Source organism: Herpailurus yagouaroundi, unplaced genomic scaffold, assembly GCF_014898765.1.
Source record: "Herpailurus yagouaroundi ecotype Mexico unplaced genomic scaffold, PumYag 162, whole genome shotgun sequence".
NCBI classification, from domain to species: domain Eukaryota; kingdom Metazoa; phylum Chordata; class Mammalia; order Carnivora; family Felidae; genus Herpailurus; species Herpailurus yagouaroundi.
Window position 1 is genome coordinate 60,157,602 of NW_024412403.1, and position 14,376 is coordinate 60,171,977.

Sequence of the window (14,376 nt, forward strand, 5' to 3'; positions counted from 1 at the left end):
GGCTGCTTTTTATTAACTCTTTGAAAATTTTAACTTTTAAGACAAGACTTTAAACCATACACATTTGTTGTAGTTACTTACATATTTGGTCCTATTTCTACAATCTTATATGTCTTATTTAGTATGTTTTTTTCCCCTACCTTGTTTTATTTTTTTCTCTTACTCTGCCTTGCTGGATTGGCTAATATTTTTCCTCTTTTCTTTCTTTTCCCTTGGTAGTTTAAAAGATAGCCATTGTAATCTACATCTATCAGTGGTTATGCTTTATTTCCAAACACCTAAAGACAGCTTTGTTTTTTAAAAAAAATTTTTTTTAATGTTTATTTATTTATTTTTGAGAGAGAGAAAGACAGAGCACGAGCAGGGGAGTAGCAGAGAGAGGGAGACACAGAATCCAAAATAGGCTCCAGGCTCCGAGATGTCAGCACAGAGCCCGACACGGGGCTCGAACTCACAAACCATGAGATCATGACCTGAGCCGAAGCCAGATGCTCAACCGACTGAGCCACCCAGGCACCCCAAGACAGTTTTATTGTAGTTTAATTGATATAACTATTTGTTACATTTTGCGCATATTTCAAGGGTACAATTTGTTACATTTTGACATAGTTTTACATTTGTGAGCCATCAGCACAGTCAAGATAATGAACTTAGGGCACCTGCGTGGTTCAGTGGGCTGAGCATCCAACTTTGGCTCAGGTCATGATCTCACGGTCGGTGGGTTCGAGCCCCGTGTCTGGCTCTGTGATGACAGCTCAGAGCCTGGAGCCTTTGGATTCTGTGTCCCTCTCTCTCTCTCTCTGCCCCTCCCTGATCGCATTCTCTCTTTCAACAATAAATTAATATAAATAAATAAATAAATAAATGTTTAAAAAGATAATTAACTTATCCATCACCCCCACATTTTCTTGTTTTTCTTTGTAATCCTACCCTCAAACTCTTGTTCTCCTTCAAGGAGCCACTAATCTGCTTTCTGTCATTATATATCAATTTACATTTTCTAGATTTTTATAAATGTGATTATACAATATGTACTCCCTTTTGGGGAGGGGGAATCTGGTTTCCTTTCCTGAACATAATGATTTAATATAAGGTCACACATTAAAGTTCATTATTTTTATTGCTAAATAGTATTTCATTTTGTGAATATACCACAGTCTGTTTATCCATTTACTTATTGATGGACACCTGGGTTGTTTCCAGTTTTAGGCTATTGCAAATAAAGCTGCAAACATTCCTATGCAAGTATTTGTGTGGACATGTGCTTCTATTTTCCTCAGTAAAAAGCTGTCAAAGGGTTAGCTGTATAATACAGCGTGTGGATTTTTAACTTAAAGTAATTTTGCCAAACTTTTTGCTAAGTGGTCATACTATTTTACTTTCCTCCCACCAATGTCCAAATTTCCAGTTTTTCCCTATTTTTATCAATTCATGGTATGGTCAGTATTTTCTTTTTTTAAGTTTATGGGAGGGCAGAGAGAGAGGGAGAGAGAATCCCAAGCAGGCTCTGCACTGCCAGCATGGAGCCCAGAATGGGGCTCAAATTCACAAACAGTGAGATTAACACCTGAGCTAAAAATCAAGAGTCAGATGCTTAACCAACTGAGCCACTCAGCACCCAGGTATGATCAGATTTTTTAGACATCACAGTAGATGTGTATTTCTCTCTAATGGTTTTATAAAAGTTTTATTATCAAAGTTATCAAAGACATACAATGTTATATTAATCTCTCATTATGGTTTTAATGTATATCTCTCTAAGACTAATGATGGCTTTCTTATAAATTTATTTATCACTCATATATTTTCTTTGGTAAGTGCTGAAATGCTTTTCTCATTTAAAAAAATTCAGTAGTTTGTTTCTTCATTCTTTATTCAGAATTCTTTCTATTTTCTGAATACAAGTCCTTTCATTCTCTTTACAACATTCACTGTCTTTTGAAGAGATGGTTTTTGGTAGTTGTTGTTTGTTGTTTGTTTGTTTTTAAGAGAGGACTTTTTTTATTTGATGAATAATTTATGGACTTATTCCTTTACTTGACTATGCTTTTGGTTGCATCTAGGAATTTTTTCCTTTTATTATTTTTTAATAGTTATTTATTTTTGAGAGTGAGAGAGAAAGAGCATGAGTGGGGAAGGGGCAGAGAGTGTGGGAGACACAGAATCCGGAGCAGGCTCCAGGGTCTGAGCTGTCAGCACAGAGCCTTGAACTCATGGAGAGAGAGATCATGACCCGAGCCAAAGTCGGATGCTCAACTGATTGAGCCACCCAGGGGCCCCTAAGAATTTTTTTTTCTAACACAAAGATTTCCTAGTGTTTTGTTATAGAACATTTCTAGAATTAGGTTATACATTTATATTCATAACCTATTTTGATGGTATTTTGTATTTGGTGGAGATATAGACCTAGGTTCTTTTTTTTTTTTTCTTTTTTGCACACTGATATTCATGTGCATATCCCAAAACCACTAAATTACCTTTTGTCTTTGTTGAAAATCATTGGCACTCATGTGTAAGAGTCTATTTATGGACTCTCTATGCTGTTTATTGAACCTTGTGTCTATTGTTGTGCCAATATCACACTGTTTGTAGCTTTATAAGTCTTGAAATCCATTAGCATGAGCTCTACGACTGTTCTTTTGCAAAGTGGTTTGGCTATCCTAGGTACTTTGCATTTCCATATACATTTTAGACTTTGTCAATTTCTGCAAAGAACACTTTTTGGATTTTAACCAGATTATGTTGAAGTATATATCAGTTTGAGGAGAATTAATATCTTAGCGATAATGAGTCTTCCAATCCATGAGCGTCATAGATCTCTCATTTATTTAGGCCTACTTTTATTTCTCTCTGCAATATTTTATACATTTCAGTGTATAGCTTTACACATCTTGCCGAGGCTTGTCCCTAAATACTACATTTCATACTTTTGGATGCTACTGTAAAGGATATTGTTATTTTTTATGTTTATTTTTGAGAGAGAGAACATGAGCAGAGGTGGGGCAGGGAGAGAGGGGGGCAGAGGACCTGAAGAAGGTTTCATACTGACAGCAGGGAGCCTGTTACAGGGCTCAAACTCAGGAACCATGAGATCATGACCTGAGCTGAAGTCAGATGCTCAATGGACTGAGCCACCCAGGCGCGCCAAGGGTATTATTTTTCAAATTTCAATTTCTAATTGTTCCTTGATATTATATTAAAAAACAACTGAGTTTTGTATATTGACCTTATATATTCTGCAACCTAGATAATTATACTTAATGGTTTGAATAGTTTTTTTGAACATTCTGTCAGATTTACAATAGAGATGATCATGACGTATGTAAATTAAGACAGCTTCCTTTCTTCCTTTCCAATCTGTATGACTTTTATTTGTTTTCACTTATTGAATAATAACTGTTTATCTACTCATGAAATTTCTGACATCGAAATTTTCACAATGAAATTTCCGACATCAAAATTTTCGACACCGAGCAATTCTCCAATTGTCTGTACACACCAACTGCGTGATGTACGATTTCATTCAATTTTGACACTAATTATCCAGAATTAGCACAGACCCCACAGATACAGACTCAGTGCCAAAAGACAGCCCTCTACTTCAGATGCCAGTTGCAAGTGGTGGGTCTCCAGGTTACTCACATTACTGTCCAACTTGGCTACAAATTGAGAGCTCCCATGAGACCCCTTCCCCCAGGTTTGATAATTTGCTATAATGGCAATAAACACTGGTTTATTATAAAAAATATTTAAGAAGATACAAAAGAAACAGCCAGATGAAGATGTATATAGGTCAGATCTGAAAAGCTCTCAAGCATAGGGGCTCTGTTGTCCCCACAGAGTTTTGGATGCATTCACCAAAGCAGAAGCCTTCTGAACGCTTTTGTTTAGGATTTTCATATAGTTTCCGTTACGTAGGCATGATGATTAAATCATTGGCTCTGGAGGTCATGCGATAGGCCTGAAGTTGCCAACCCTTAGAGATGTGGTTGCTTCCCCTGAAACCAGCCACCATCCTGAAGCTATCCAGAGGCATGTCAAGTTCACCTCATTAGTATAAACTGAGGTATGGTTGAAAGGGGCTTGTTATGGAGGCATCTGGGTGGCTCAGTCAGCTAAGCATCCAACTCTTGGTTTCAGCTCATGGTTAGTGAGTTTAAGCCCCAAATCGGGCTCCATGCTGACAGTGCAGAGTCTGCTCAGGATTCTCTCTCTCTCTCACTCTCTTTCTGCCCCTCCCCTGCTAGGTCTTTCTGTCTCTCTCTTCAAAAATAAATAAATTAAAACAAAATTTTTAAAGAAAGGGACTTGTTATGAATAACAAAAGGCACTCCTCTCATCTCTATCACTCAGGAAATTACAAGGATTTTAGGAGCTCTGTGCAAGCAATCAAATATATATTTCTTATTATAACCCAAGATCATGCTTACTTATTGCACTGGCTAAACCCTTTAGTGAAAGGCTCATTAGAAGTAATGAAAGTGGACATCCTGGTATTACTTCTAGTCTTAGGGGAAAGCAAGCTGACTTTCACCATGAACACAATGTTGGCTGCTGGGTTCTGTTTGTTTTATAGGTGCTCTTTATTGGGTAGAAGAATGTTTCTTCTATTCCTACTTTCTCAGAGTTTTATTTTATTTTTTTAAATTTACATCCAAGTTAGTTAGCATATTGTGCAATAATGATTTCAGTAGAATCCAGTGATTCATCACCTACATATAACACCCAGTGCTCATCCCAACAAGTGTCCTCCTTAATGCCCCTTGTCCATTTAGCGCATGCCCCCCCAACCCAAAACCCCTCCAACAACCCTCAGTTTGTTCTCTGTATTTAAGAGTCTCTTATGTTTTGTCCTTCTTCCTGTTTTAATATTATTTTTGCCTCCCTTCCCTTATGTTCATCTGTTTTGTACCTTAAATTCCACATGAGTGAAGTCATATGATATTTATCTTTCTCTGACTGACTAGTGTCGCTTAGCATAATACCCTCTAGTTCCATCCACGTAGTTGCAAATGGCAAGATTTCATTCTTTTTGATTGCCGAGTAATACTCCATTGTACATATATACCACATCTTCTTTATCCATTCATCCACCGATGGACATTTAGGCTCTTTCCACACTTTGGCTATTGTCAATAGTGCTGCTATAATCATTGGGGTGCATGTGCCCCTTTGAAACAGCACTCCTGTATCCTTTGGATAAATACCTAGTAGTGCAATTTCTGGGTCGAAGGTAGTTCTATTTTTAGTTTTTTGAGGAATCTCCACACTGTTTTCCCAAATGGCTGCACCAGTTTCTATCTACCATCAGTGCAAAAGTGTTCCTCATTCTCTGCGTCTGATTTGCCATCATCTGTTGTTTCCTGCATTGTTGATTTTAGCCATTCTGACAGGTGTGAGGTGGTAGCTCATTATGGTTTTGCTTTGTATTTCCATGATGATGAGTGATGTTGAGCATTTTTTTTATGTGTCTGTTAGCCATCTGGATGCCTTCTGTGGGAAAATGTCTATTCGTGTCTTTTACCCATTTCTTCACTGGATTATTTGGGTTTTCGGTGTTGAGTTTGATAAGTTCTTTATAGATTTTGGATCCTAAGCCTTTATCTGATATGTCATTTGCAAATGTCTTCTCATTCTGTCAGTTGCTTTTAGTTTTGCTGATTGTTTCCTTTGCTATGCAGAAGCTTTTTTATTTTGATGAGGTCCCAATACTTCATTTTTGCTTTTGTTTCCCTTGCCTCCAGAGACATGTTGAGTAAGAAGTTGTTGTGGCCAAGGTCAAAGAGCTTTTTGCCTGCTTTCTCCTCTAGGATTTTGATAGCTTCCTGTCTTATGTTTAGGTATTTCATCCATTTTGAGTTTATTTTTGGGTATGGTGTAAGGAAGTGGTCCAGGTTCATGCTTCTGCATGTTGCTGTCCAGTTTTCCTAACACCATTTGCTGAAGAGACTGTCTTTATTCCATTGGATATTCTTTCCTGCTTTGCCAAAGATTAGTTGGCCATACGTTTGTGGGTCCATTTCTGGGTTTCCTATTCTGTTCCATTGATCTAAGTGTCTGTTTTTGTGCCAGTACCATACTGTCTTGATGATTACAGCATTGTAATGCATCTTCTAGCATTAGAAGTTCTAGCTACGTGGAAAATGCGTTGTAGCTCTGTGAAAAATGCTGGTGTTATTTTGATAGGGATTGCATTGAATATGTAGATTGCTTTGGGTAGTATCAACATTTTAACAATATTTATTCTTCCTAACCATGAGCATGGAATGTTTTTCCATTTCTTTGTGTCATTCAATTTCCATCATAAATTTTCTATAGTTTTCAGTGTGTAGATATTTTGCCTCCTTGGTTAGGTTCATTCCTAGGTATTTTATGGGTTTTGGTGCAATTGTAAATGGAATCGATTCCTTGATTTCTCTTTCTGCTGCTTTATTATTAGTGTACAGAAATGCAACTGATGTGTGCATTAATTTTATATCCTGAGGCTTTGCTGAATTCATGGATCAATTCTGGCAGTTTTTTGGTGAAATCTTTTGGGTTTTATACCTAGAGTATCATATCATCTGCAAAGAGTGAATTTGACTTCCTCCTTGCAAATTTGGATGCCTTTTATTTCTTTCCATTGTCTGATTGCTGAGGCTAAGACTTCCAACACTATGTTGAATCACAGTGGTGAGAGTGAACATCTTGTTGTGTTCCTGGCCTTAGGGGGTAAGCTTTCAGTTTCTCCCCATTGAGGGTGAGGTATTAGTGGTGGGTCTTTCGTATATGGCTTTTATGATCTTGAGGTATAATCCTTATAACTCTTTTTGAGGGTTTTTTCAAGAAAGGATGCTGTATTTTGTCAAATGCTTTCTCTGCATCTATTGAGAGGATCATATGGTTCTTTCTTTTATTAACATGATGTAGCACATTGATTTGTGGATATTGAACCAGCCCTGCATCCCGGGTATAAATCCCACTTGATCGTGGTGAATAATTATTTTAATGTATTCTTGGATCCAGTTGGCTAGTATTTTGTTGAGAATTTTTGTATTCATGTTCATCAGGGTCTCAGAGTTTTAAATAGGAATAGATGTTTGATTTTGTAAAAATATTTTGTGTGCCAATTGAGATAATCAGAATTTTCTTCTTTTTTAGCTTTTGACATGGTAATATTTTTTTCTGAATATTAAATTCAGCTGGCATTCTTGGTTAAAACCCACTTGGACATAATGTATCATCCTTAATATATATTGTTAGATTCTATTTACTACAATTTTCCTTAGAATTTTTGCATCTATGTTCGTGAGAGATACTGATCTGTAGTTCTCTAGTAATATTTTCCCTTGCTTTATGTGGTATCAGGGTCATGCTAATGGTATTGAATGAGTTGGCACAAGGTTATGGACTGATGTTTGTGTCCTTTCGAAATTCAGTTCAACTCCCAATGTGATGCATCAGGAGGTCAGGGTTTTGAGTGGTAATTAAGTTTAGATGAGATTCTGAGGGTTCCATGATGTGAATAGTGTTCTTATTAAAAAAAAAAAGGAAGAGAGAGAACTCTCTCTCTACCAGTAAGGACACAGTGAAAAGGTAGCTGTCTACAAGTCAGGAAGAGGCAATCTTACCAAGAACCAAATTGGCCAACATCTTGATGTTGGACCTCCCAGCCTCTACAACTGTGAGAAATAAATGTCTCTTGCTTAAGCCATCCAATCTATGGTATTTTGTAATTGTATCCTGAGCTGACTAAGATAGGATGTAATCCCTCTGTTTTCATTATTTTAGAAAAACTTGTGTATAATTGGGAATATTTTTTGAAATGCTTGGTTTAAGGGGGTTGTATGTGCTTAGAATTTTCTTTTGTGAAGCTTTTCATTTCCATTTAATTCAAAATACTTAATAAACTTTTTTAGATTGCTTCTTGACCTGTGGATTATTTAGAAAAGTGCTATTCAGTTTCCAAATATTTGAGGATTTTCCAGATATATTTCCCCAATTGATTTCTAATTTCACCTCTCTGTGGTCAGAGAACATATTGTGTATGAGTTGAGATATTTTAAATGTATTGAGACATGATATGTGACTCTAGTAGAGGACTAACTTCATAAATATTTCATACGTACTTGAAAATAGTGCATATTCTGTTGTTTTTGGAGTGCTCAACAAACGTTAATGAGTTCGAGTTGATTGATAGTGTTTAAATCTTCTATGTACTTGTTGATTTTCTTTCAACTTCTATTGTTGAGGAGGTATAGTTTTGAAGGTCAGTTATAAAGGGCACAAACTTTTAGGAATGTTATGTCTTCTTTATGAACTTACTCTTTTATTATTATGAAATAACGTTCTTTATTTCTTAATCTTCCAACACCAAGAAGATTTGGGTAAGGAGACACATGGAAACCACCAGCAGACACAGCAACAAGCTGCAAGTTAAAGCACAAGCTTACCAACAGGCAACACTTCCTTCCCAAGCTGTTCTCCTGGTGGTTTGGAATAAATTAGTAAGGCAAGAGCAGACCCCCCAAGAAGCTATGCAAGAGTAAGCAGTTGTGGCCATGCAATCTTGCCCAAAGTACCAATGTTTTATAAGATTGAAAGTTTTTTTTTGATGATGGGACACAACACAATGACACTCAGATAGATGAAAGGAAAGGCAGACTGTCTGTGACAATTTGAAATGAAAGATGGCTGCCATACTTGGCCACCCGGGGAAGAATCAGGTTCAGGGTGACAGTGAGAACCGTATTGAGAAGCTTATGTATGGCAGGTAGAGTTGAATTCCTCACATGGTGGAATTTCATTTACATGGAGTTCAAAAACTGGCAAAGTGGTGATAGAAGTCAGAATTGTGTTTCTCTCTGGGGAAGGGATATTGACAGAGAAGGAACAGGAAGGAAACTTCTTAATAGTGAAATGGTCTTACCTTGGTTTTGTAGGCGATCATCTGAGTGTATACACATGTAAAAATTCATCACGCTATTCACTAAAGATTTGTGCATTTTACCAGGTGTAATTTATGCTTCCCCAAATACTACTTTCTAAATGAGTTGCTACAAAATTTATGTTGTCACTTCAGCACTCTGCAAGAACCAATGAATTGTAGGTGTTGGTTTTTTTTCTTTATCACTCAACAAAACTCAGCAATATTTCCTGTCAGTGGCTCCTCCGTGGCTGACCACTCCAAATGCATACTCTGGGGAGGATATCAGCTTTGAGGGTACTGATCTCTGTCAATACCATGGTATCTGGTAAGTCTGATGCTGTGACATTTTTTAGCAAAAAGTAAAGATATTTTCAGAAGTGATAAGGACGCTCTTTATCCACTCATAAAATTCTTTGCCTTGTGGCAGTGATAAATTTGTTTATTATCCAGCAAACCTTCTGATCTACCCTATGTCAATAGTGCACTGATTAGTTGTCCAGCTGAGTCCAGGGTAACACAGGGGGCCCTGGAATGGAGTGAAACTAAACTTGTGTGACAGGACAAATCCTCCAGTGTTTTGGTCTGTACCTTTATTGTCTCCTTGAATTCTTATTTTTTGATCCCTATGTTTATTAATGTGTGATTATTGTTGCTCCTTTGATATTTCTAATATTTCTAGCTCACAGGCTAAGAAGGAAACCCTAACTTTCTTTTTTTTTTTTTAATTTTTTTTTTTAACGTTTATTTATTTTTGAGACAAGAGAGACAGAGCATGAACAGAGGAGGGGCAGAGAGAGAGGGAGACACAGAATCTGAAACACGCTCCAGGCTCTGAGTTGTCAGCACAGAGCCTGACGCGGGGCTTGAACTCACGGAGCGTGAGATCATGACTTGAGCCGAAGTCGGATGCTTAACTGACGGAGCCACCCAGGCGCCCCGGAAACCCTAACTTTCTATTTGGGGTTTTTAAATTTTAAAATAGAGGCAAAAAGTATATGGGGAAATTTTGTTTCAGAAAATGAGCATCAGAGAACATAAGAATATAGTAATCATTATCTATTTGAAGTCAATGATTTCAAGCTCACATCAGAAGAAATGGAATCTTATCCCAAAGTGTGAACAGGTAGAACAAATGAGGGAAGTAGCTAAAATCAGAGCAGGCTTAAGCAGATGGAAGCAAACTTTTGAATCCACCCTGTCTTTCCTTGCAATCCTCCCAAAGAAGTTCCAAAACATTCTGAGCAACACTGGCTTCCATATTTCCATATATGTCTAGTGAAGGGTGAAGGTAGACACACACTGAAGAAAAAGTTCTCAGACACTTAGACTGAGCAGACATACAAGGTTGTCTCTGCCAGCGAGAACAGCAGCAGCCACAGCAGACTGCACACAGTTTTTATTTAGATAGAAGTATCAAAGAATATCAAAGCAAGGAAAGAGAGCACAAAGGGTCTTTAGACATTAGCCAGACATACGTCTGGTGGCTACACGAAGGCATGAAGGGAGTGCTTGTGGTTTCAAGGAATGTCAGGGAGGTACAGCAGGTGTTGTGTCTAAAGTATCCTTTAGGGGATCAGGGGACTCTGTCCTCATAGTGCTATCTCATTCGACAGCCTTGAGACCAGAACATAGCTGATGTTTCAACAATTACCTCATTCACCCTTCAGGACTTACAAATACACTCTCTAAAAATAACTCACCATCTACCCCCTTTTATCTTTTTATTAGCAGGAAAAGGCATTGTCACAGAAGTGGTGAGCATCTGGGTATTGGTGAAGAATACCTTGGGTGGCTTGTTACAGGAGCAAAGAGACACCATCATGTTGATAACTGCAACGAGAAACAAGATGATTAGCAATATTATAATAGTGTTAAACCAGGAGTGTAGATTGAACGAGGAGAACCAGTTTTTTGGGTTGATCCAGTTAGAAATACCATTGAGAGGGGTGCCTGGGTGGCTCAGTCAGTTGAGCGTTTGACTTCAGCTCAGGTCATGATCTCGTGGTCTGTGAGTTTGAGCCCCGCGTTGGGCTCTGTGCTGACAGTTCAGAGCCTGGAGCCTGCTTCGGATTCTGTGTCTCCCTCTCTCTCTGCCCCTCCCCCACTCATGCTCTGTCTCTCTCTCTCTCTGCCAAAAATAAATGAACATTAAAAAAATTTTTAAAAAAGAGAAATATTGTTGAGACTGTTAATTGTGGCATATTGGCTTTTTTCATTGAAGCTCTTGTAACTGTTTTGCAATCTGATTTTTAAGCTTTTAATGGAGATGTTCAAGGGTGAGTCAAATGCCTGATCAAGAGGTCTATGCATTTGATTCCAGGACTCATTGTAGTAAGTGGGAGTGATACAGTAGGTTGAGAAACCTGAGTCACATACAAGTTGTGATTGGGTTCATAATGCCTGTTGATGGTCTCCTAGCTGGACACCTAGGCTGCTAATGCCTGAGGTTGGGCAAGGATTTGTTGATCAATTCTTACTTGTTTTTCTAAATCTAAAGTAGTATTTTGCATATATTGATTTATTTGGTGTGTGGTCTGTAAGGAGATAGCTAAGGAGGTGGCTACTGTAGCTGCTGTTGCTGCAAGTGCTGTAATGGGTAAAATAGCCACCAAGAAAATGCCTAGAAAGCTTTTGGCTTCTCATTCTTTCTTTTAATGCAGGGACAAGCTGTTGCAACGGGGACCCCCTTGCCAGGGCTGATTTAATTAGACTGGCAACCTGAGCTGTGCCTTTCGTTTGGCTGTATAGACAAAAGTTGTATGTAAATGTGATGTGTTTGTAGTAGAGCAACAGGGGGTTGCCCATGTTTTGTTTCCTATGAAAATAGTGTGTGTCTCATTAAGATTTGGACCTATAGATGCAAGTAAGAAAACATATGGCCTTATGGTACATATAAGAGTAGTAGTGATTTTACCGGTATAAGACCAGTTAAATTTGCTGTGTATAAGTGTCACGGGACCATGTCTAAATTTTCTTTGAATAAATGGTAGGCCAACCCTCCAAGAAAAAGTTTTAGTAGAGGTATAGGCATTAGTGGAGTATCTAAGTATCAGACCCACAAATCCAGGATTCCATATGGGTTTAGAGGTATCATAATGGAAAGGAAGTGACCAATTTCAGATACGTCCTTCCCAAGTTTTATTACTTTTTATCACCATCAGTTCATGGGGTCCCCAGTCTTTAAGGATTGTATTGTTCAATAGGGATATTTGGGTAAAATTACGAGAACGGCAGAGGTCCCATGAGAAGCCATCATAGGACCCCATCTCTAGCCAGGGTCTTGTACATATTGGCATTAGAGGTTTTGGTTGTTGTTTTCCCTCAGTTAGGTTTCCTCCTATTCCTATCATGAGAACAAAATGCTGATATTTGATAGTACTTACCTGAGATTCATCTTCTGGTGTTTTAAGTATGCTGTTAGTATACCATTGTTTCTGAAGAGGGACACAGCGACTTTGGTTAGTATTTTGAGTATTAGGATTATAAAATAAACATAGAGGGATGCCCAAGTGAGAAAAAGCCCAATTTATTGGGAGCCTATGGGCTGGATAGTTAGATGAATCATCAGCGTTAATGGGAACCCAGTATCCTACGGTAATAGAGGACTCATTAGATGAGATAGGAATTTCAGGATCTTCCCAAGAGACTAAATCAAACATAGGAGGGCTAAGAAGATGAGCCCAGCAGGTAAAAGTAGAGTGTGGGTGAGTAGAAGCAACAGGTAAAGAATTCAGACACATTAGCAGGAGTATTGCTTTAGCTGAGTTGGCAATTAGGCAAGAGATGACGGATAGGAACGTATTTTCAGGGATCACAGGCGTGCCCGTGTTGATTAGAACCTCTTTAGGCTGTGAGGTTAATTTTTTAACATCCCTCAAGAGATGTCTCAGTTGGCTGAATGATCAATTTTCCTCCTCTTTGGATTTGACATCCCGCTGGGAGGGGTCATTGTCATCAGTTTGAAGTTTAGTATTGGATTCCTGAGTCCCTCGTGGTTTTATTAACCGAGTAGGTACCCACAAAGGGCCCTGAGGAGAAAGCACAGCAGCACAACCTCTCTCCCAGGTTAACAATTGTATTGGACCTTTCCAGGTTGGCCCATCTATACCATACTTTGGGTTTTGGGAGTTCCTGTTCCATTTGAAAATGAGCATTGCAGAGAGAAAATTTCTGCCTAATTGTAAATGATTTAATGGGAATAGGGCTTTCATTAATTTGGCCCTAGGGGTGGTATTTTCCCCTTTTTGTTTTAATAAAAATAATTTTAGGAGACCATTTGCAAGTTTTAGGATGGCTTGATTTTGTGGGTTATACGGAATTTTAGTGGAGTGGTATTTATTTTATTGTTGTAAGAAGAGTTGTAATTGTTGTGAGGTGTAAGCTGGGGTATTATTAGTTTTGATCTTTTTAGGTATATCCATCATTGCAAAACATTTTAATAAACGAGAAATAACATGTGAGGTGTGTTTTTCTCTTTGGGCAGAAGCCCATATATATTTTGAAAAAGTGTCTATAAGACACATGTACCCATTGAGTTTTACCAAAAGATGATATATGTGTAAAATTCACTTGCCAAAATTGATTGGCTGTCAGTCCCCGAGGACTTACTCCATGGGGCAAGTAGGTAGGAGAGAATTGTTGATATTTTGGCAGGAACGAATGACATTTTTTGTCTGAGAGAGAGGAATAGAAAATTGTTTGGATAGAGAGTGTGTGTTTTGGTGATACAAGGAATGAGAAGTGACATTGTTTAGTTACCTGGTAAGGTTGTTGCGAATTTTTAAGTAAGGTATTAAGCTAAGATTTTTAAGGGGCTTTATTGGCTTTATGTTTTATAAAGTTAACTTTTGTTTTTTTAAATTTCTTGGTTATATTTGAGTTTATGTATATCATTTTTAAATACGACATTTTAGTTAAAGCCTTGGTAAAATAATGAATATTTTTAATGGTGTTTTATTATGAGGAAAACAGATTCTTATTGGATTTATGTAAATAATTGTACTTGTCAGGAAAGAAACAACATTTATTGAGAGTTTTTGAATTTTAGAAGGTTTAAGTAAAGAGAAAAGTTAAATGTTTTAATTTGTATATAAATGAATATTTTTTTTTGAATGTTTTTATTTATTTTTGGGACAGAGAGAGACAGAGCATGAACGGGGGAGGGGCAGAGAGAGAGGGAGACACAGAATCGGAAACAGGCTCCAGGCTCCGAGCCATCAGGCCAGAGCCCGACGCGGGGCTCGAACTCACGGACCGCGAGATCGTGACCTGGCTGAAGTCGGACGCTTAACCGACTGCGCCACCCAGGCGCCCCTATAAATGAATATTTTATTATACTTTTATAATATCATAGACATCTTAAGATAATTTTTTTTTAATTTGGAAGAGCAAACATTAGAGAACAAGCAATATTTTTAACAAGAGTTATAAAAATTATAATCTTATTTTGTTTATTTATAAATGTTATT